Source organism: Chanodichthys erythropterus, chromosome 21, assembly GCF_024489055.1.
Source record: "Chanodichthys erythropterus isolate Z2021 chromosome 21, ASM2448905v1, whole genome shotgun sequence".
Lineage (NCBI taxonomy): Eukaryota > Metazoa > Chordata > Actinopteri > Cypriniformes > Xenocyprididae > Chanodichthys > Chanodichthys erythropterus.
This window is the reverse complement of record NC_090241.1, coordinates 22,027,016-22,048,659: the sequence shown is the minus strand read 5'-3', so window position 1 is coordinate 22,048,659 and position 21,644 is coordinate 22,027,016. Positions and strand designations below refer to the sequence as shown.

The window sequence follows — 21,644 nt, the reverse complement described above, 5'->3', positions numbered from 1 at the left end:
AAAAGTTAAAATCATCTACACTGTGGAGACCAGAAAACGAGGACAGCTTAAGAGAACAGCTTAAGTAACATAATGAATAATGCAGCCCAAGCTCACTGGAAAAATGTGCCTGTGGCAACATTTCTGCAAAATAATATTGCTTCTTGTACATTTCGCAACACTTTCAAAGTGAAATATCCCATGTGAGGTGTTAAAAAAGTGTGTTCAGTTTTATCCAAAACCATTAAACGTGAATCTGGCAGAGTTTTATTAAAGTGGTTATTTTATGTATCGTGGCAGTGAAGAAAATTAAACGACTGTAAGAAAGGTTAATGAAAATAACACCTACATACACTAAACCTTATCCTAAACCTAACCGAATGTGATAACAAAAGCAAACCATGCCATTTTAGTTGGCTTCAACAAACCTTTATCGTGACTCAGGTTTCAAGGGACTCGTACTTGAGCATTCTGCATTGAAAATGCAATGCTGTACCAAGTTCACTACATCAGTAAAGCCAGCTGGTTATATGCAGTTTTGGGGGTTATGCATTACAAGTAATGTGAGTTACGTAATCAGATTACTTTTTTACAAGTAACTAAAGTAATGCATTACTTTTAAATCTACAACAAAATATGTTACTTTGTTTTCCCATTGACCAACACCTCTCCTTTACCCTTGTTGAGAGAAATCGGGAGTAAGTGCCGAGGCGTTGTGCGCTGTGTAAACATGATGGTTACTGTAGCTCTAGACTAAATGCCACTACATTGCATTTACTCACCTCACTTGCACAAAAAAAAAAAGAGTTAAAGGAACACTCCACTTTTTTTGAAAATAGGCTCATTTTCCAACTCCCCTAGAGTTAAACAGTTGAGTTTTACCATTTTCGAATCCATTCAGCCGATCTCCGGTTCTGGCTGTACCATTTTTAGCATAGCTTAGCATAGTTCATTGAATCGGATTAGACTGTTAGCATCGCGCTTAAAAATGACCAAAGAGTTTTGATATTTTTACTATTTAATACTTGACTCTTCTGTAGTTAAATCGTGTACTAAGACTGACGGAAAATAAAAAGTTGTGATTTTCTAGGCTGATATGGCTAGGAACTATACTCTCATTCAGGCATAATAATCAAGGAACTTTGCTGCCGTATCATGGCTGCAGCAGTGCAATGATATTACGCAGCGCCCGTGAGCCCCTGCTTGCACAGGGAACGTGCCTTGCAACCATGGAGACGTATGTGAGAGACGCTGCGTAATATCATTGCACTGCTGCAGCCATGATACGGCAGCAAAGTTCCTTGATTATTACGCCTGAATGAGAGTATAGTTCCTAGCCATATCAGCCTAGAAAATCGCAACTTTTCATTTTCTGTCGGTCTTAGTACACAATTTAACTACAGAAGAGTCAAGTTTTAAATAGTAAAAATATCAAAACTCTTTGGTCATTTTTAAGCGCGATGCTAACGGTCTAATCAGATTCAATGAACTATGCTAAGCTATGCTAAAAGTGGTACCGCCAGAACCAGAGATCGGCTGAATGGATTCGAAAACGGTAAAACTCTACTGTTTAACTCTAGGGGAGTTGGAAAATGAGCCTATTTTCAAAAAAAGTGGAGTGTTCCTTTAATAAAAATAATGAAATGCAAACTCAAAATAGTATGCAAATCTGCAATAATTAAATATGTTAAATTACACAAATATACTTTATGTATTTAATCTCACTTTATTAACCAATGTCTTTGCTGCTGACCTTCGATGATTCAACCATACTAATAAGCAAAACTTACTTAATAAACATCACGTGTTTCTTTTTGTAATTGCTGAAGTAATGCTGCGTTAACGCCACCTCGTATTTACCAGACGACAAGACGTGATTGTGTATTCGGAGCTGTTCAAGTCCTCTGACTGGGAATTATGCATTTCTGTGGCACCACCATCAACACCTAAATTAATCTACAGTGGTCAGGTATACAAGTAACATACTTTCCATAAAAAGTAAATAAGTAATGCAGTTAGTTACTTTTTTATGGTGTAACGCAATACTATAACACTTTATTTTTTAAAACTAACTTTCCCCAGCTCTGGTTATATGATGATGTACACATGAGAAAATGTGTTAGTTTATAATCATCTATTACGGTAAAAGTATTTTAAGGTCATGACATTTGTGCAAGGAACCACACAAAAATAAGTCTATTAATCTGCCGCTGTAATCATAATTTGTGTGTAAAGGATCGCTGATGGCATTTTACTTTTTCTAGTGTTCATTTTAGCTGGAAACTGCAGTGAATTGTATGTAAAAAGTAATATAAACCCCATACAAAAACAAATGTAGAAACATTTTTCTATATATTATTTAATTAAAATTCAATTCTAAAAATGTGTTATAGGCTTAAAGTCTTTACATTAAAAAGGGCTATCGATTTAACACATTAATTTTGAAAAAAATGTATATAAAATATATACAAAAAAAAATTTAGGACAACGTTCAAATGATTAATGTGTTTTTAAACAATGTGTAATGTGTAATAATTAATGTGTAAACAATATATCGACTTCTAAAGCCACTTTTTACTCATCTTGTCAATATCAATTATCATTAATAGTTTTTTTTTGTTTTTGTTTTGACACATGTGATTCATTATATATTGATCATTAATCATAATTAATGTAATTAAATAGCTTAAAAAAATTAATCTATTGACAGCCCAAATTAAGACAATGGAAGTGTGGCATTTCCCCATTTAGAGAGCTAAGAATAAGTGTGCTTGTGTGTGAGAGAGAGTGTAGTTATTCTACATTTCTGTTAAAGTCCTAGTCCCTCCCTATGAAAGCTACAGACAGAGACAGATCACTAGTGACCTCCATCACAGCTACTGACCCTATCATTCTGAGCAGAGAAAAAGAACGAGAGCGAGAGGGAGATTGGATATGGGGAGGGGAGATCTAGCATGTCTGAGTGTCTTTTCTTGACCCCCTACCTCATCTCCAGCTGTACATCACAGATTGCATCTGCTTAGGGGGCTTTCTGCACACGCTCAGAACGGTGACTTCCCACATGATTTACCGTTCCGTATCATACACACCTGTGCTAGGTAACTCATTAGTTGTGCCCTATCTTTTGTGTAGATTCATTGTCTGAGTTATCCCCCTCACCGGCCAACAAACCTAATGGATAACACGGCACAGCTGGCATTGATGAGAAGGCCTGTGCATTAGAATAATTGAAAAGAAGAGAAATGAATGAGCAAAGAGAAAAGGATGGGGCAAAGAATGAACTGGTGCAGATGTGCAGTTCAAGTCCATGTGTGTGGACGACACTTCAGAAGCCAAGGTCCGCTGGGAAAGCAGTGCGTGTGTGTTTGTCCTGATTAGTGCACAGCAGATGTGCAATAGTAGGGAGCACAAAGCAAGCTGAGAAAAAAAGTCCCTGCAAGCCTGTCATTATATTCCAGTACATCTCTCTCTCTCTCTCTCTCTCTCTCCATAGAGAAATGATTATGCTAATAGTTGTGGCCAATACACTGTGGCCTCTTTAACCTCAACAAAACACCTCCCAGTGTCTATTTGAATCAACATCAACAAAAGCTATTTTAATGGAAACTTTATTAGGGAATCTTGCCCATTCAATCATTTACTTCACATACAGTTTCTGTAATAACTAACTACTGAATATAAAATATAAAATGTACTTTTTTTAAATGTAATATACAGTGGGGTCAAAAGGTCAGAGAACACTATACAGTATATAACACACACACACACACACCAACTTATTAATAGAATATGAAACTTAATATAAAACATATGAAAAAAAAGTATAATACGATATAACCTGATGATAATATAACAAAGGAGTTCACATGAATACATTTAAAGGATTAGTTCACCCAAAAATGAAAATTCTGTCATTAATTACTAACCCTCATTACGTTCCAAACCCGTAAGACTTTGGAACACAAATTAAGATATTTTTAATGAAATATGATAGATTTCTGTCTATGCAACTACCAATTTGCCGCTTCAAAACGTTCTTAAAATTAAACCATATGAATTGAGCGATTTAGTCTAAATTCTCTGAAGAGACACGGTTATATTTGTTTATATTCACATATAAACATTCATCGACACCCATATCAGTTGTGGTAAAAAGAAGCTCAAGCATGCTTGCTTGATGTGCGAGAACCAATGAGCTTCATTCTTGAGCTTCCGCAAGAACAAATGAGGTTTGTTTTCGTGTGTCAAGTAAGGACAGTTGTGCTTGTTTATGTTCGCTGATCAATGTTTATATATGAATAAAATCCTAAATTCAATCTGTTCATCATATAAAGCGATCCATTCTCTTCAGAAAATTTTGACTAAACCGCTCAATTCATATGAATAAGTTTTACAATCTCTTTATGAACTGAATCGTCAAAGTGGTAGTTGCGTGGAGTGTCAATGGAGGGACAGAAATCTGTTCAGATTTCATTAAAAGTATCTTCATTTGTTCAGATGAATGAAAGTCTTATGGGTTTGGAACAACATGAGGGTGAGTAAATGATGACAGAATTTTCATTTTTGGGATAACTAACCCTTTAACAAAGAAATATTATTTTATTAGTGACCTAGAAATAATAAATAATCTCATTCATCCATGTCAAAATGTTCCTTTATGTGTTACATTTGTCAAAATCCCAAAGCTTTAAAAGGGCACCCATTATGCAAAATTCACTTTTACATGGTGTTTGAACATAAATGAACACAACCACCCTATAATGATTAAAAAAAAGGTCACTTTGCACTGGCCCCGCCCACGACTGCTGACAGACTATGCCGTATTAGCATAGACCCCGCCCTGAGCAAGTTGTACACAGTCCGCCATGTACTTCAGGCTTGAATCATAGAATCATAGTTTTAAGTATTAAAAAATTTAGTGCAGGGATGATACACTAAAATGAACTGTCCATTCGGTATAATTTGATAAACTTTCCAGCAACATTAATGGAACATGTGTTTTAATCAGTCCCCAATATTGGATGCAACACAGATCCTCAAAGTTTCTTTTGGTTTGAGATAAGAGATGGATAAAATAAGCGTGCAAGAAAAAGGCCACATCATCATCCTCCTTCTCCTCCTGGATTCTGCTGTAATGTAACTGTTTCTAAGCCCCAGCCTTAAGGGTACAGCACAAGCTGTAATAGAAATTGGGGGGAAAATAACAACAGCAACAACAAAAAAGCCAAGAGTTTGACTCAAACTGAAAACTGAAAATCAATTTTAATTAATAAATAGGTCGACATAGCAGTTCTTTGGGACAGGGTTTAAAGCAGGACCTGGGCCTCCCTGCAGTGCTATACAAATACACAATGTTGTAATTGATCGTACTTAAAGGCCACAGCAGGCATTCTTCTGTATCCAAGCCACACTGGACAAATGAAACACGTTATTCTTTCTGTTGTGAGTGTATGTGCACAACTGATGACACGGTAAAAGCAATGATAGCTGCAAATGAAACTAATACTGCATACTTCTTTTCTGTTAAGGGCTGTTAAACTAATTGCATCACACTCCATAATAAAACATCTCAAGCCATCGTCACTTAATGACCAATAATGAGTCACTGTCATTAAGCTATTCTGCCTAATAATCAAACGGTAGAGTTAAGGTGCAGTCACACTAGGCTTTGAAGATGCAAAATGACATCAGACACAACAACATGCTAAAGGCAATATAATGTTGCACAAAAGGCTTTCTGTTTTTAATAAGTAAATGTGCTATTTAGGATGTTCCAAACCCGTAAGACATTTGTTCATCTTCGGAACATGAATTAAGATACTCTGATGAAATCAGCTCTTGGATTTCATCAAAAATATCTTCATTTGTTTTCCGAAGATGAACGAAGGCCTTACAGGTTTGGAATGCCATGAGGGCGAGTAATTAATGACAGAATTTTCATTTTTCATTTCATTTTTTGAACTAACCCTTCAAGTTTGTTTGAGCCTAGCAGTCAATCTGAATTTAAATATTTTGTAGGTCAAATATCTTTTCATCAAAACCTGATAAACATCTTAAAAAGAGCAGATTTTCATAAATTATAAGTCACAGCTGCATCTGTGGAATGTTATTCTAACATTAGGCAAGAAACATTTTAGCAACGTATAAACAAATGCTCTAAAATGACATTATGTGGTGCATTTAATTACATTTACAGTATTTAAGCATAAAAATAGCATTAATGCAATTTAGTTTTTTCATGATTAACAATACCTGTAGGCACTAATTATTACTTTGGCACTGTGTTGAAGGCTTAGCATTCTCTTGGGGTTAGGGAAAGATGCAATACAAGGGAAAAAAACCAACATATCTTTGCAGGTGAAATTTAAACAATAGACAGGTAGGATTTTACACAGTGACAAAGAATACAGAAAGCAATTGGCATTACTGTACTGTGTTCTGATGGAGCAATTAAAACATGTCCACACTGTTAAATATGATGTCAGCCTCAGAGAGACAGCAATTACTTAAGCTCTATCTAGAGTATGAGGGCTTTACTAAATAAGGTCTTGATATAATTGAAAAATTCACATGATGTAAATTAACCATTAACTATCAGCCAAAAGTTTGGAATAATTAAGATGTTTTAATGTTTTTGAAAAAAAAAAAAAAAAAAAAAAAGTCTCTTATGCTGCAAAATACAGATAAAAGATAACATTTTAAGTTAAAATTACAATTAAAAATAACTGTTTTCTATTTTAATATATTGTAAAATTCCTGTCATAGCAAAGCTGAATTTTAAGCAGTCATTACTCCAGTCTTCAGTGTCATATGATCATTCATAAATCATTCTAATATACTTATTTTGTGCTAAAGAAACATTTATTATCAATAATGTTGAAAACAGTTGTTTGTGAAAAGAAAAGGCAGTTATTCTAAATGTTATTAATATTCCATACCTTTGACTGGTAGTGTGTACACACACACACACACACAGGTTTGTTTTGCTATCAAAGTGAGGATATCCCATAGGCGTAATGGTTTTTATACTGTACAAACTGTACATTCTATACTACCCCTACCCCTAAACCTTCCCATCACAGAAAGGATTCTGCATTTTTACATTTTTATTATGTTTTTAAAGCTATTTTAAATGAGGACTCGTAATGTCATTATACACATTTCTGTCCTCAAATCACAAAAAGCACACACGCACACATACAAACTACTAAATAAATAGTACAACACTATGAATGTCAGTACAGTAGACATGAAAGCAAATTACAGTATATTGCAGCATAATACACAGTAGTATTTATAGTGTACCACAACATCACCATATTACTTCTTTTGAGGGTAAAATGTATTAATAGCAGTAAATCCTTATCAGACTTCCTATCCATTGACTGCCATAGTATTCTCAAAATAAAATTTAAATGAGTTATAATAGTGAAAGATTTAAAAGCAGTTCTCAGTAAGAACCTATGGTGTGAATCATATTTCCCACTGGTAAGAGACGGATTAATCAGTTTTTGAAGCCTGGAAATGGACCGGAAAATCGTGCTAAATTAGACATCACTTTTTTACATTTTTTGTATGCACTCTCCATGGGGGAGGTGCCATTAACAACCACCTTTATTCTGGAGTTTAGATCATATACAGACACTAGAGAACTCTATTCTGCAGTTGTGTGCATTTATGCATTAGTAGCAAACTGTGAGAGACATGGATCAGCATCCTGCTCCACATGCCTCTCTGCAGTGCCTCAGTTTCACTTATTTTCCTGCTCTACCGTCACAGTCCCCTCACTGCAGTTCTGCATCCTTTGTCACCAAGTGAGCCGTTGCACCTCCTCTCCTCACTTCCCTTTCTAATCACCTCTCTGAAGGACACTTCCACCAGCTTACTGCACTCAATCTCCACTCCTTTACAGAAACCAGCTTTTAAAGGGGGTCTTGGAAACATTTGAGTTTGAATGGAGGAGAAAGTATGCGCACTGAAGTGTGTATTTTTTTTTTTTTTTTTTTGCACTGAAGTGTATAGTTTTTTTATATATATATTATATATATTACAATTCAAATGTTTGGATCAGTAAATATTTTTTGTTGTTTTGTTGTTTTTGTGAAAGAAATTAATACTTTTATTCAGCAAGGATGCATTAAACTGTTAGAAAGTGACAACAAAACATTAACATTATTACAAAAAAAGAAATGTTGTTTCAAAAGAAATAGTTCTTTTGAACTTTATATTCATCAATCCTGAAAAAGATCAGTTTCCAAAAAAAAGAAAAAAGAAAAAAGTTTTTAACAGTGATAATGAAAAAAAGTTTCTTAAACACCAAATCAGCATATTAGACACTGAAATCAGTAATTTTAAAATGCTAAAATATTTCACAATATTACTGTTTGACTGTATTTTTGTTCAAATAAATGCTTAGTGAGCTTTCTTTCAAAAACATCAAAAATGATTAGAGATTACATTAGATTACATTATCAAAAGATATTGCAGACTAGTGGTGTGCACAGGGGGTGGGTGGGGGGTCTTGAGCCCCTGCCCCTTTCTCCTCCCCCGAACGCGATTTCTACTGAGGGAGACCTCAGTAGTGTGTCTCTGTGTGTGTTTCTGCTCTCTTTTGAAGCCTGATGAATGAGGACAGGATTGGCAGAGTGTAGATTGCTTTGTTACACACTGTCCCTCTCATTCCTTTGACTAATACAGAGGCCAGCCACAGAACAAGGGATGAAGGAAGTGTAAAGAAATGAGAAGAGAGGGATAGTGTACACTGACACCAGCACTCTTGTTTAGAAACGCAGTGGGTTTGCAAGCAGTGCATAAAAAGTCTCCTGTGTAAACTGAACACACACTGAGATGTACTATAACAATACGCAGGCATTTCCATCCACACAGACTCGTGCAGGTGCACATTCACCACACACACAAAGACATGCGGCCACACATATAAAGAAGAACTCCCTCAGAGCGCTAAGACAGATTCATCAGGAGAGCAACAGAGAAAGGAGGCATGAGCGAAAAGCAATTAAAAAGAAAAACTCCTTCACAGCCCCACCTGTTTCACATCAGACAGCCCACTCGCTCACTCCCTCTACCCTGGGACGCTTGTTTTCCCTGAGGAGAGGAGCCCGATTAGAGAAATGCCACCACAGTTTATTAGTACTGACTTCAGCATTCACTCTTAACTACACAGATCATCCTCTTTACAATTAAGAACAGATGTTTTTAAAAGAAGTCTTTGAAAGAAGAAAACAGTATTTTTGTTTTTATATTACAATTTAAAATAACTAGGCTATATAATAGCTATAATAAAGGTTTTCTATTTTAATTTATAAAACGATTAGCTCCTGTCCTTGATTCTGATTGGTCAATAGCTGTGTTTTATTTATGCTAAAACACGGCTATGACTGCTTCACCCAACGGTTCGGTGTATCACTACACAACACACTTTGCAACGTGAACTGTTTGTTCTCAGTTGATATTGTTCATTTAAAGCGGAACTCCGTAAGATTTGCGAAGTTCCCCCTACAGGTTCCTTCAGTGAATCACACTGTCGTAAATACTCCAAGCGCAGCTCTGGACTACAACAACTACAACGCTCACCAGCGCAGTAGTTGCGTGCCATAAGTACAAGAAATCTCGATGGAGGTGGGTAATTTTCGAAATTGTCTTATAAAGTCACAATATATACATTGCTTTTGAATTACGGTAAAGCATTTTGTCACTCTCGCGCGAACGTGAACATGAGGCGAGATTGTGTGGGGTCGCACAGCTCAACGTGCAAGTGCTGTTTTTTGGCGTAGACGTGCCAGAGGGGGTTAGTGCACGCCTCAAACACACCACTACAAGTTAATTAACCATCGTAAGGACTTAGAAAGTTATTTATGAAGGTAAAAAAAGTTACTTAGTTCTGCTTTAAGCTTGCTGTATTCTGTAGAAGAATATTGTGAGATATCGATTGAACGAGTTTATTACCTGCATTCAGATTTAGCATTTTCCTTCAGGTCAGTCCTATGTTCATAAAAAAATCTGGTTTAAATGTCTTTTCTTGTCCTTTTAACAGTTAAGGGGTTTTCCCGTGACTGACGGCGCTAGTCAAAGCATTTATTAGTTGTGTCTTGTTCTGTTTTCAAAACAATTCAGTCTTTTCGATATAAGTCTTTGCTACTGACTGACTCGCTCATAAAGACAATCTTTGCTGCCATCTAATGGTGTTATAATGTAATTTCTATTGCTGTTCACTGTCAGGGACTATTTTTTCCGGAGGAAGGTAGGCTTTTAGTTAAAGTTTACTTCATGAAAGTTGCATCGATACACATTTTTGGCTTTAATATTTGTATTGTGTGTAACCGTTTTATAAAAACAATAAGGTACTCGAAGCTAGTGCTGTGTCGTGATTAAGTCACAGATGAAGGGCATTGTTAGGCATGACGCAAAGCAAAATGATTCGGAATGTGCACGGGCTACTTACGAGCTGCAGGCAAAAGTCAAAAATGATGATTTTCATCGAATTTGAGGTTTTCACAAAAATTAGCTCATCAAGCCCTCATCTAGCTTTCTAAATGTTTCAAATAGCAATTAAACATCTAAAAGTATCTTTATCTGAGAGGAATACCTTTTCTTTGTCCATGAAAAATGCTGTTTTTCTCTGCTCGCTTCACCACTCGCGCTTACCCTCAGCACCTTCCTCATTAGTCCAAGTTTGGTATAGTTTTAAAGTGCAGCATTCCAACTTTGTGAATATTCTAGGGCTGGATTAATCGCAATTAGTCATTTGCAAAATAAAAGTCTGTGTTTACGTAATATATGTGTGTGTTCTGTGTATAATAATTATGTATATATAAGTACATGCACATACATGTATATATTTAAGAAAAAAAAAATATTAATATATAAAATATTTATATTTATATGTAATATAAAATATATATAAATATGTATATTTATTTATACATGTATATATTTCTTAAATTTATACATGTATGTGCATGTATTTATATATACATAATTATTATACACAGAACACACACATATATTACGTAAACACAGGCGTTTATTTTGCAAACGATTAATCGCGATTAATCATTGTGCAGCCCTAGAATATTCATAGTGAATTTTTGATGGAATGAGTCTGAACCAATGAAATGTGATTTTCAAACTCATCCTGATGTAAACAAATCGATCTTACTTGTGCTGACTGACAGATCCGAAGCACTCGCTCAAAGACGCCTCAGACAGCGTGATCCTGTTATACACATATTAACAGAATTACAGTACTTCAAAATATTGAAAAAAAAAAAAAAAGTTGAATATATATTTTTTCATAAAGATATTTGGTTTTGACTAGGTGTGTGCCAAATTAGGTGTTATTAACAGTGATTTTAAGGTATGGTTGCTTGTTGATTTTGTTTTGGAACCTTCAGAAATTTTTTACTCGATTTTTTTCAAAATTTACTTTGCTGACAAACAGTTGTCATTTTCATTTTTCAGTCATTTTTTTGTTTTTGTTTTCAAATCATTTTTGAGATTTCATTTAGAGATTCTGAAAATAACTTATTTTTTGAAATTTTGCAACTCATTTTGCCAGCACAGGTCACATTAAAATGTATTCCTCAGATGGTAAATCTGAATATTCAGCTGCCATTACTCCAGTCTTCAGTGTCACATGATCCTTCAGAAATCATTCTAATATGCAGATTTGGTGTCCAGGAAGAATTTCTTATTATTATCAATGTTGAAAACAGCTGTGCTTCTAAATTATTATTAAATGTAATTCAGATTTTAAAACAAGTTTAAAAAAGGAAAAGGTGTCTGTATGCATGAATTGCATTATTAATGTATTTTTAAATAAATAAAAAGAGTGTCATGCCAAAGATACTTTTTTTGTTTGTTTGGAGGTTTCATTTAAAATCGCTTCTGATGGGCATTAGTGTCAAATATTGGCAAAGCAATAAGCATTCAATTCATCTGTGATTGCTTCCATTGCTTTCACTTCCTCTGATTAAACCACCATCATATTAAAATGATGTACATGACAGAAAACTATGAAATGCAGCCAGTTCAATTAACAGCCTCATTTTATGACATTCTCTCCCCCTCTTTCTCTGAAGCAACTCTCTTATCTGATGACCTGATCATAAAAGCAAAATGAATTCAAAAGAACCCTCCTCCACAGATATAGCCATAATGCTTTTACTAACATCCACATTTAAAATGGCAGGATGCTTGTGCAGCACTTGTTTTCCATCTCTCAACCATCAAAGCATCCCTCTATTGTTACCTGCCCACCACAATGCAGCAAAAAGGACTTCCACTGCTGAGGAGGAAACAAAGAAATCCAATTTCTAGCTTGGAAATGTGCGGGAATGCAGTCCAAATAAACATCTTATCACAACAATGATGTAAAACCAGACATATTACTCTGGAAATGGATTTCGAAAATTCACAGTTTGGATGGTCAGATAGGCGGCTGCTTCTGAACACAGACAAATAAATGGTGGAATATGTGGGAGATGGGGCGGATAATATTTTATGGCTTTATAAAGGCACGCTAATCCTTTTTTTTACCCTAGGATTCACTCCATTCCAACAGCTAAAGGACGAACACGGGAAGATATGCTTATCTTTACTGGGAATTTGATGAGTAGAAAATGTTCCTGAGATTATTCCTCATAGGCCTAGATTCGATTGTATATGGTTAATGCAGTCAAAAACTGACCTTTATTTTGAGCATTAATATATTACAATTAAATAATCTAACTTAATCCTACTACAAAATGTTCTGACACATCAAAAGACAGAAGGATTACTAATTGGTCACAGTTGTGTGGTTGAACCGCAAAGACTATGTAATTAATGACAGTTTCTCAGAGTAAACCTACATTAAAAATCGACCCCCAACCCTCCATCCTCAAACTCAAATATTGTTATGTATTTCATTTTGTCAGTTTGATTGGAGCCCTTCTTTTTTTGCAGGTGGCGTTTACCGCTCGGGGACATAAATCATAGGTTGGACAGCAAACAAAGAGGGCTATCTCTCTCTCTCTCTCTCTCTCTCCCTCTTTCTCTCGCTCTACACTTCTTTCAACCAAGTGATTAATGGAACATAAAACACATTCATCATCACTAATGTCGTTTTCCTTAAGACGCAATTTGTGCTGACCCAGTAAGTAAAAAAAAGAAAGAAGAAAAAATGGAGATGGTGAGACCACATCATCAGCCAGACCTTCAAATACAGAAATACAAAAAGCCATTCCTGCATGTGCATGAAGAGGGTATCCGTTTTCATCCAGCCATTAAAGAGTTATTAGTCCTGGTAGACTATTGGTTGATCATCTCAACAATTTCCAGCATCCGTTGCAGAACTCATTACAACTGCACAGTGGGACATGCAGGTGTGCGCTTGACATCTGGACATGCTTTGTTGCTTTGACAGAGTGGAGGGTTGATCACTGCAGCCCAGAGTGTTTGTAAAATGTAAAACAGGCACAGGATTCGCAGCTCCATTCTGACTTTGTGTGTGTGTGTGCATATCGTGGCATAGTTTCGCTCTTTCTATGCCTCTCACAGGGCAGTTATAACTAGGCTGTCAGGGAAAGGACTGCACTATCCATTAACCTCTGGCCTCATGCCCCCTGCTGCTGATGGAAGACATAACCTGCATTACAGGGGTCACTTCCAGATGCTGACACTCACTCTCTCGCATGCACTGTGTCCAGTCTAGCTCTCCGTGCTCTTTCACAGGTCTGAACTCTTTAACAAAGAAGAACACTGAGCCCACCTATAGAGAGACAAAGATAGTTTCCAGCTCTCAAACAGCAGCTCCAAATGGAATGGAAAAATAAAGACCAGTCTCAATGTACTATGGAAATATTACAATGGTGGCATCACTATCTGCTACATTTTGAAGGACGAGCATTGTTTCTTTATATCTCAATGGAAGTCTTCCAAAATCTACTGATCTTCTAATGCAGGGATTCCCAAAGTGTGGTGTGCACACCCCCAGGGGTACGCGAGCTGCCGCCAGGAAGTGCGTGAGAGGAAAAATGTAATGGCTGTCTGTTTTTTTAAGTGGGATTTTTCCATACAATAAAAAAACATGAACAGTAAACATTTCCTTTGTAATCACTTTTATTTTAAATAAAAAACTATAATGCACTAGTTTTTGATAGAAACGTAGAAGAAGACAGCAGCTGTCGACAACCGCCAGTGGTTCTCAACCTGCGGTCCATCACGAATGTAAATGCGGCCCACGATATGCCGACCACAATTAAATAAAATTAAATTAAAGCATTACAATTTATTTTTGTTTTTAAATTTAAATGGAAGGGAATTAAATAAATATAAATGAGCTATAATCTTTATTTGTCATATAAAATAATTTTGGTGAGCATTTATTATTTTCAGACGTCAGGCAATGACGAAATCACTCAGTTAAGGAAACAAACAATTACAAGTGTGCGCTTTGGAAGAATTCAAACAGTTGCCATTATTTTTGTAAATTTAAGCCTCAAAATGCTCAAATTTGTTATTAGATGAGAAAAACTAAATGTGGAACATACAAAGAAGGAACACATGCAAACAAGAAGAGTCGCAGCATCAGCAGTAAAGGTAAGAGGTTGCGACGTGACAGAATGCTTGATATCGTCAGAGATTGTAATTACAAGGCGCTCAGTGTTGTTCGTAAAAAGAGCTGAGTAACATTTGCTTATTAAGGCGTTTATGTGATTGTTTGGTGGCTATTGCGATGCTGTTGAAGAGAGTCATACAGTCATACAGACTTAAATAGCAACTTAAAGTGATTGTATACACAGTTTGTGTGTTCATTGAGCAATACTATCTGATTATTATTGTAAAGCTAATGTCAGTAAGTTAGTTTTTATTTGTTATTTATTGTGTGCAACATCTAGGTATAATAATAGTATTATCGGCTAATAGCATAACATTAAATCTGATTGGTTTGCATTAGTGGCGTCATATGTAAATTATATGTTGCCTGTGAGACTTGCACTTGGACCATTGTGCGGCCCACTGGGAAAAAGGTTGAGAACCACTTTTCTACACACTGCTCTTCTTTTATGCACTGCAGGCTAGCCTATTGCTGCAATGTTTCTTTTTCGCGGCTGAAAATAACCGTGCTTTCTGTTACTGAGCCTGTCAGTTGCCTTCTTAAAAGTGGAAGCTTGTGCGTAGCTTTGTTGCATTATATTGAAACTTTGTTGATGTTGTTATTGTCATGTGTGTTCTAGCTATTTGTGCATGATTAAATATGAGTCTTTATATGGAGATAAAACAAAGCTTTGTTGCATTTTTTTTTTTTTTTTGAAGTGGGGATTGGGGGTGCGCCGACCCGGTTGGGACATAGAAGGGGGTGCGCAGGAAAAAAGTTTGGGAACCGCTGTTCTAATGAAATGGATTCACAAAGTGTTGACATATTTCCTATTGAAACAGGAAATATAGTTGGGACATATTGAACTGATTTGCTTCTTGCTATAGTCGGTTGTAGATGGAGTGGAGGGTCGTTCTCATTCTAGAGAGCATCTGATTGGACAAAAATCTGTGTAGTTTAAGATGAGTAATCTATACTTTTGTTCCATTGTTTAAGAAGAGAAAGAATACATTTTAATGTGTATTTCCACTAAGTTTATTTTATTAAATACACTAGCATATAGACAGCCTCAAAGCTAATACATAAGCCGTAAAACTGATATTTATTATTAATTCTGAATTTCATAAATTTACAAAAGCAAAAACAAATAAACTACTATTAAAAAATGTGGAGTCAGTAAGACTTTATTCTGCAAGGACCCATTCTGTTGATCAAAAGAGACAAATTGAAGATATTCATAATGTTACAAACATTCATTTTGCAAATAAATGCTGTCCTCTAAACTTTCTATTCATCTAAGAAACCTGAAAAAAGTACTGTGATCTGCAAAAAAAAAAAAAAATTAGCAGCACATATTAATAAGAAATGTTTCTTGAGCAGCAAATCAGCATATTAGAATGATTTCTGAAGGATCATATGACACTGAAGACTGGAGTAATGGCTGTTGATTTTTTTTTTTTTTTGCCATCACAGGAAGAAATTACATTTTAACATATAGTAAAAGAATAAAAAAAGATTTTTCAAATTGTAATGATATTTCACAATAATACCGTTTTTCTTTTGTGTGTGTGTGTGCGCGTGCGTGTTTTATTGTTAGTTCGGTTTTTTTTATTTTTTAGAGATGATTAAAAAGAAGTAACATATCTTATGAAGTGAAGTTAATACTTAAGTTATCCATGAAACAAGGGTGCTTCTCATCCGAGGCCCAGTTATAGCAAAAGAAACAGTTTCGGAAGGGTCCACATCTACTATTCAGTTGGTTTTCCCTCCCTTTGAAGGCAGAAGTTGAGACGTCATTAGAATTCAGCCCATGAAAAACTAATGCAGCATGGGTGGAAGGGGGCAGCATGCTTTTTTTCAGTCTGAGATAAGAACGCTCTGAGGTGGCAGCATTGCGTTGGGGGTTCAGACCTGTACATAAAACACAGCTGGACCTGATGTTCTCAGATCACATAGCAGATGTGGGTGGAAATGAGAGGTACGGGGGATCTTTATACAAATTAGGGGTTGCGCAAAGAGCGAGAAGAGCCAGACTCAACCTCCAACCTCAGCAGGTGGACGCCGCAGCGGCCCCTGGGAGATCTCTCTGTTTGAGTAAGAGGCGTCAACTCGCTTTGATTGTGGTGGAAATAATGAGAGGGAGATAAAAGATGGGATGGAGCAAACAGATGAAAAGATTACAAAGTAAGTGAGATGAACATAACAGTGTGGCGAGAATAACTCACTCCCCTACCAGATGGGACCATCTGAGACACAGGGTGGAAAAAAAAAAAAAAGTTTTAAAGGGGCCATAGAATTTAAAATTGAATTTACCTTGGCACAGTTGAATAACAAGAGTTCAGTACATGGAAATGACATACAGTGAGTCTCAAACACCATCGTTTCCTCTTTCTTGTGTAAATCTCATTTGTTTAAAAGACCTCAGAAGAACAGGCGAATCTCAACATAACACCGACTGTTATGTAACAGTCAGAATCATAAATATGTACGCCCCCAATATTTGCATATTTCAGCCCATGTTCAAGGCATTACACAAGGGCAGCCAGTATTAATGTCTGGATCTGTGCACAGCTGAATCATCAGACAAGAAAAATGGCAGATGGAGCAATAATAACTGACATGATCCATGATAACTGTCATGTTTCTTACTGTATTCACGGAGACAAGAGCTGTCGCTATTTTCATTTTTAAACACTTGCAGTCTGTATTATTCATAAACACAACTTCATTCTTTATAAATGTGACCCGTCACGGAAACCAGGGACACAAGTCGGCAGCACAACTTTCGAGCAAAATGAGAAAGAAGCATTTTTTTTTTTTTTCAAAATTGGTGATTTTCGTTTTTTTGCAGAATCTGTTAGTTGAGATCATGAAGAAGCCTTTCCGTGTTTGAGATAGCAGTATTGGTATATTTAAAAGCGTACATTTTGAGGTTGAAATCGGCTTGTTTTTCGGAGATTCTAGCACGCAGTAGGGGCGTGTTATTGTCTGTGTGTATTTCCATACTGGGAAGCGTGGCTACTTACTATGCAGCGCTCTGGCCGGCTCTAGCTGATATCAAAATTCAATGAAGAACCGTGGCCGTTACACCAAAAATGTTTTGAAGTACTTCTTCGACAAGCCGGATGAACAAGCGCTCACTGATTCTGAAGAGAATCTGAGCGATGATGAAAGCGGCATAATAAGACATTACCTCTCTGGAGTCGGGTAACACGCCGGCGCATTTTGCGGGATTTTTTTCACATTGCAGCAAAACAGACTTAAAATACTCCGTCATTTTTTGTCATAGAGACATAAGTAATATATCAATTGAAACTATAAAATGTCTTCTTTTATTTGTGTACACTCAGAGTAAAAACAAAATGTTGTGCTTTTTGTAAAATAAAGAAAACTAACATGATGCGTGATCTCTCATCTCCCTCTGAACGAAGTCCAATCTGATAGTTCTCAGAAAATGAACTGTAACTTCGTGAATACTAATCATAAAAAAATTATACTTGTGTCTGAAAAAACGTTGAAATGTCAGGTTTTAAATCGTGTAAGTCAAATCGAAAACAAACATTCTGTGTTTATGTAATCTGTATGAAAAGAGAGCCATGTCAGAAGTCCTTGATTCAGCTCATTATCCGCTAATGCGGCCACGCCCACGGAGGGAGCGCTATTCAGACGCAAATTCAGTCAATACATGCATTCATCGTCTCAATCGTGTATTTATTGTCTTGAAAAGTGTTTTGAATAGCCATAGTTAGCGATCTCTGGCCTCTGTTAGTCCAGTTAGTTCCTGGATTGCCTATTCTTCTTTAACAGGCTTCTCAGGTGAGAAAATTTCATTTCATGATTATAGTGACCAAAATGATCAAGGTTATCACAGAATCCTGTTCAAAAAGTAAATTCACCAAGTTTCATGTGGAAAACCAGCAAATAACAAATAAAACTAGCATCAATATGTACTTTTTCTTTACATAAACATTAAAATAATAACATTAAAAATTATGGGCAGATTTTAAAGGAGTGTCTTACAACAATCTACAATGCACAAGTTCAAATAGAGTTTTGACAAAAAAAGTCACATATTTCAGCCTCTAAATCATTTTTATAGAAGTCAAAAAAGATAAATTACGGACATTTATAATGCACATTAACCTTTATTATTAATAGTATGCGGTCCATGCAGCTTTACAGGGGGTATGGTTTATCTAAATGAGATGTAAATGAGCCCTATTGTCACTCCCAGCAGGTGGGAACAGGTGAGAACTGCAACTTTAGAGGCGTTTTTCTCCCTATAGAGCTTTCTTGAATGCAGCATGCATGGTGAACATCTTGTAAAGATCCATTTGAGGGTTATATTAGCTGTGTGAACTTTGTTTATGCACTTTATGGTCGCGAGCTCAGGGGCAGGGAGAGCAAGGATTTAAAGGGGCCGCAGCCTGAATCGGTGCATATTTAATGATGCCCCAAAATGGGCAGTTAAAAAAAAAATTATAAAAATAAATCTATGGGCTATTTTGAGCTGAAACTTCACAGACACATTCAGGGGACACAATAGACTTATATTCAGTTTGTGAAAAAACGTTCTAGGGCACTTTTAAACTTGACTGTAATCCAAACTAAGACCTAGATGTCCCATGATACTCCATTAATATTCTCTTATGTTTCAATGATAAATCAAAGTTTATAAAAAGGAAAATAAAAAAAGAACTTTGACAAAGGCAATAACTTTATGTATAAAGTCAATGCATGATAGGGCCTGAATATGTCAAAATAATTTGACTTCAACATAATGAAACATTTAGGAACCAAATGACTTTAGTTGCCAAATTACAAAACCACTTGATGGTTGTTCATACGTGCTTCCATTCATTGAGAGCTTCTTGAAAGACTTTCATTAGTCTTTTGTTCACTAACTGCTTGTTGATAAAATCTAAAGTACAGGCAGCAATAGTTCCTGGTTCATTTTAAATCAAATATTACCAAAAAGAAATTACTAATGGTTTACTGAAGGAATCGGTTTAGAATTCCTTTGAACGATTCACTGACTTAGTGAACTGATAACTCAAGAGTGAGTTTTAAGCCGTTTCATGAATCTATTTGACTTGAAGAATTGGTTCACAAAAGCAATTTGTTCACAAACTAGTCTCAGCCTCAGACGTCACACCAACGGACCATTTGATGCATATGGCACACTTATCTGGAAACATTTCAGGAGTATCGAAGTCGTCATCTGGTTGGTTGAATTCTACAGGATGTCCGGGAGACGCGTGTGTTGCGTTCTTTAACGGTCCGCTTGGAAACAAATGATGCGACACCGATCCCCCTCGTAGAATGTCATGTTTACAACTGTGACAATGAGCGCTTATTATAATGCTGGATTTTCAAAAGTATGTGAAGTTCATAGCTTCATTGTTGCAGTAAACTTGCACAATGTTCTTGAATTAATTTATTAGATGCATTCCGATATGTTACTGTACGGACATCGACTATCATTTTCATGCCCCTAAACCTGACGCGGAACAAAACAAACTGTGATTGGCAGCGTTACATGTCAGTCAAATGTCCTCTTGGGTGGTCCTTGGCCAATGAAAGCTGTGACAGAGTCCAGACCTTCTGCCGTCAGTCTGAAGGTCTGGCTAAATGAGACCATTCACAAACTAGACTTAACGGCTCTTATGTTCTTGCAAGAAACTCGAGGAAACCACATTCGGATGCACAAAAAGTTCTCTGGATATTCAATTGCCCCACATTTTTATTTATTAAAAATCATATATTTTAAAAGAACCTTTACAAGTGCAGACAAGATGCTTACATGGCAGATGTTGTTTTTGACATGTTCTACTAGGACCAATCTGTAAAGATTGGGAGTACAATGTGTTTCCTTCCAGTGTGGTGTGTGTCTGACTTTCCGAAAGACAGAGAAATAAAGACTATGTGTGACTAAGTGATCATCTGTGATAAAAACAGAGAAAGAGAGACAATAATGTGTGGGGGACAGACTGTTTATGTAAGCCTGAATGTGTGCTTGTGTGTTTGTTCATCAGTTCCACTCAACTGGGGTTGTGATTAAGGCCTGGGAGGGAGGCGCTGGCTGTCAAGACTTACAGGCAACTGCATCACTTCTTACATAAAACACTTAAAGGCCCACTGAAGTGCCTTGGAACATGCAGCATTATTCAATGTGTTGAAGTAATTTCAACTGAAACAGGAAGACAGGGCGTTACATATCAAACAGCTCCTCCCCTTTTTAACAATAGCCAAAGGCGTTTCGTTTATATTGCTGCTTGGCCAGAGTCGTTGACCTGCAGTTTCCTCCTAATCTCTAACCATTTCTCCTTCCAATCTCCTCCTTATCACTTTAAAATACAGAATTCTATGCAGAATTCAAATGGGTCCCATACGTTTTCTGGTTTGCGCCGACTCATGCATATAATCTGCTATGTGTTGTTGTGTCTCTGTACCGGATCAGACTGTGTGCATGCCGCGGCGGTTCACGTTACACTAACGCGAAACCAGACTTAATTCGCCCCAGTGGAAAGCATACATTCCTTATCCCCTGTAGCGCACTATGTGCCATTTACCATATTAATAGTAAATGTGTGAACTTATTTTAGCAGCAGCTTCAATGTCTATTGTAGGGGGCGGGATACTTCAGAATCTAGAGGGCATTTGACTGGACAAAAAAATCTGATGGGAAGCTAAGTGCAGGCTGATGTCGTCAAAACCGTTGATCCATATTGGTGGAAATTAGAGATTTTTTCAATGCTTATGTCTTCTAAATGCAAATTTTGCATTGTTTTGGAGCACAATAGCTTATAGGTATCAGTAAGGACAACATATTCATACTGCAAGAAAAAAAAATCATTTTGATTTCATGGGGAATTTAAGGCAGGAAGAATAAATATGGAAGTTTATCAAATATCATAAAATGCCTCAATCTATATTTTACTTTTATCTTGCATATCAAAAGGTCAGAATCGGAAGGATAAGAAGAGGGAGAGCAAAGATTGATGTGATTAGCATTTATTCAGAATGAGAAATTAATAAGGGAGAGAAAGTGTGGGAGGGAAATCGA

At 36.3% G+C, this 21,644-nt stretch overlaps 1 protein-coding gene across 1 annotated transcript in view; it reads right to left on the bottom strand.

Moving 5' to 3' along the window:
* The window catches only part of pik3r3b (phosphoinositide-3-kinase, regulatory subunit 3b (gamma)), a 197,161-nt gene that overhangs the window by 125,461 nt on the left and 50,056 nt on the right, over window positions 1–21,644 (bottom strand). The window lies entirely within an intron of this gene.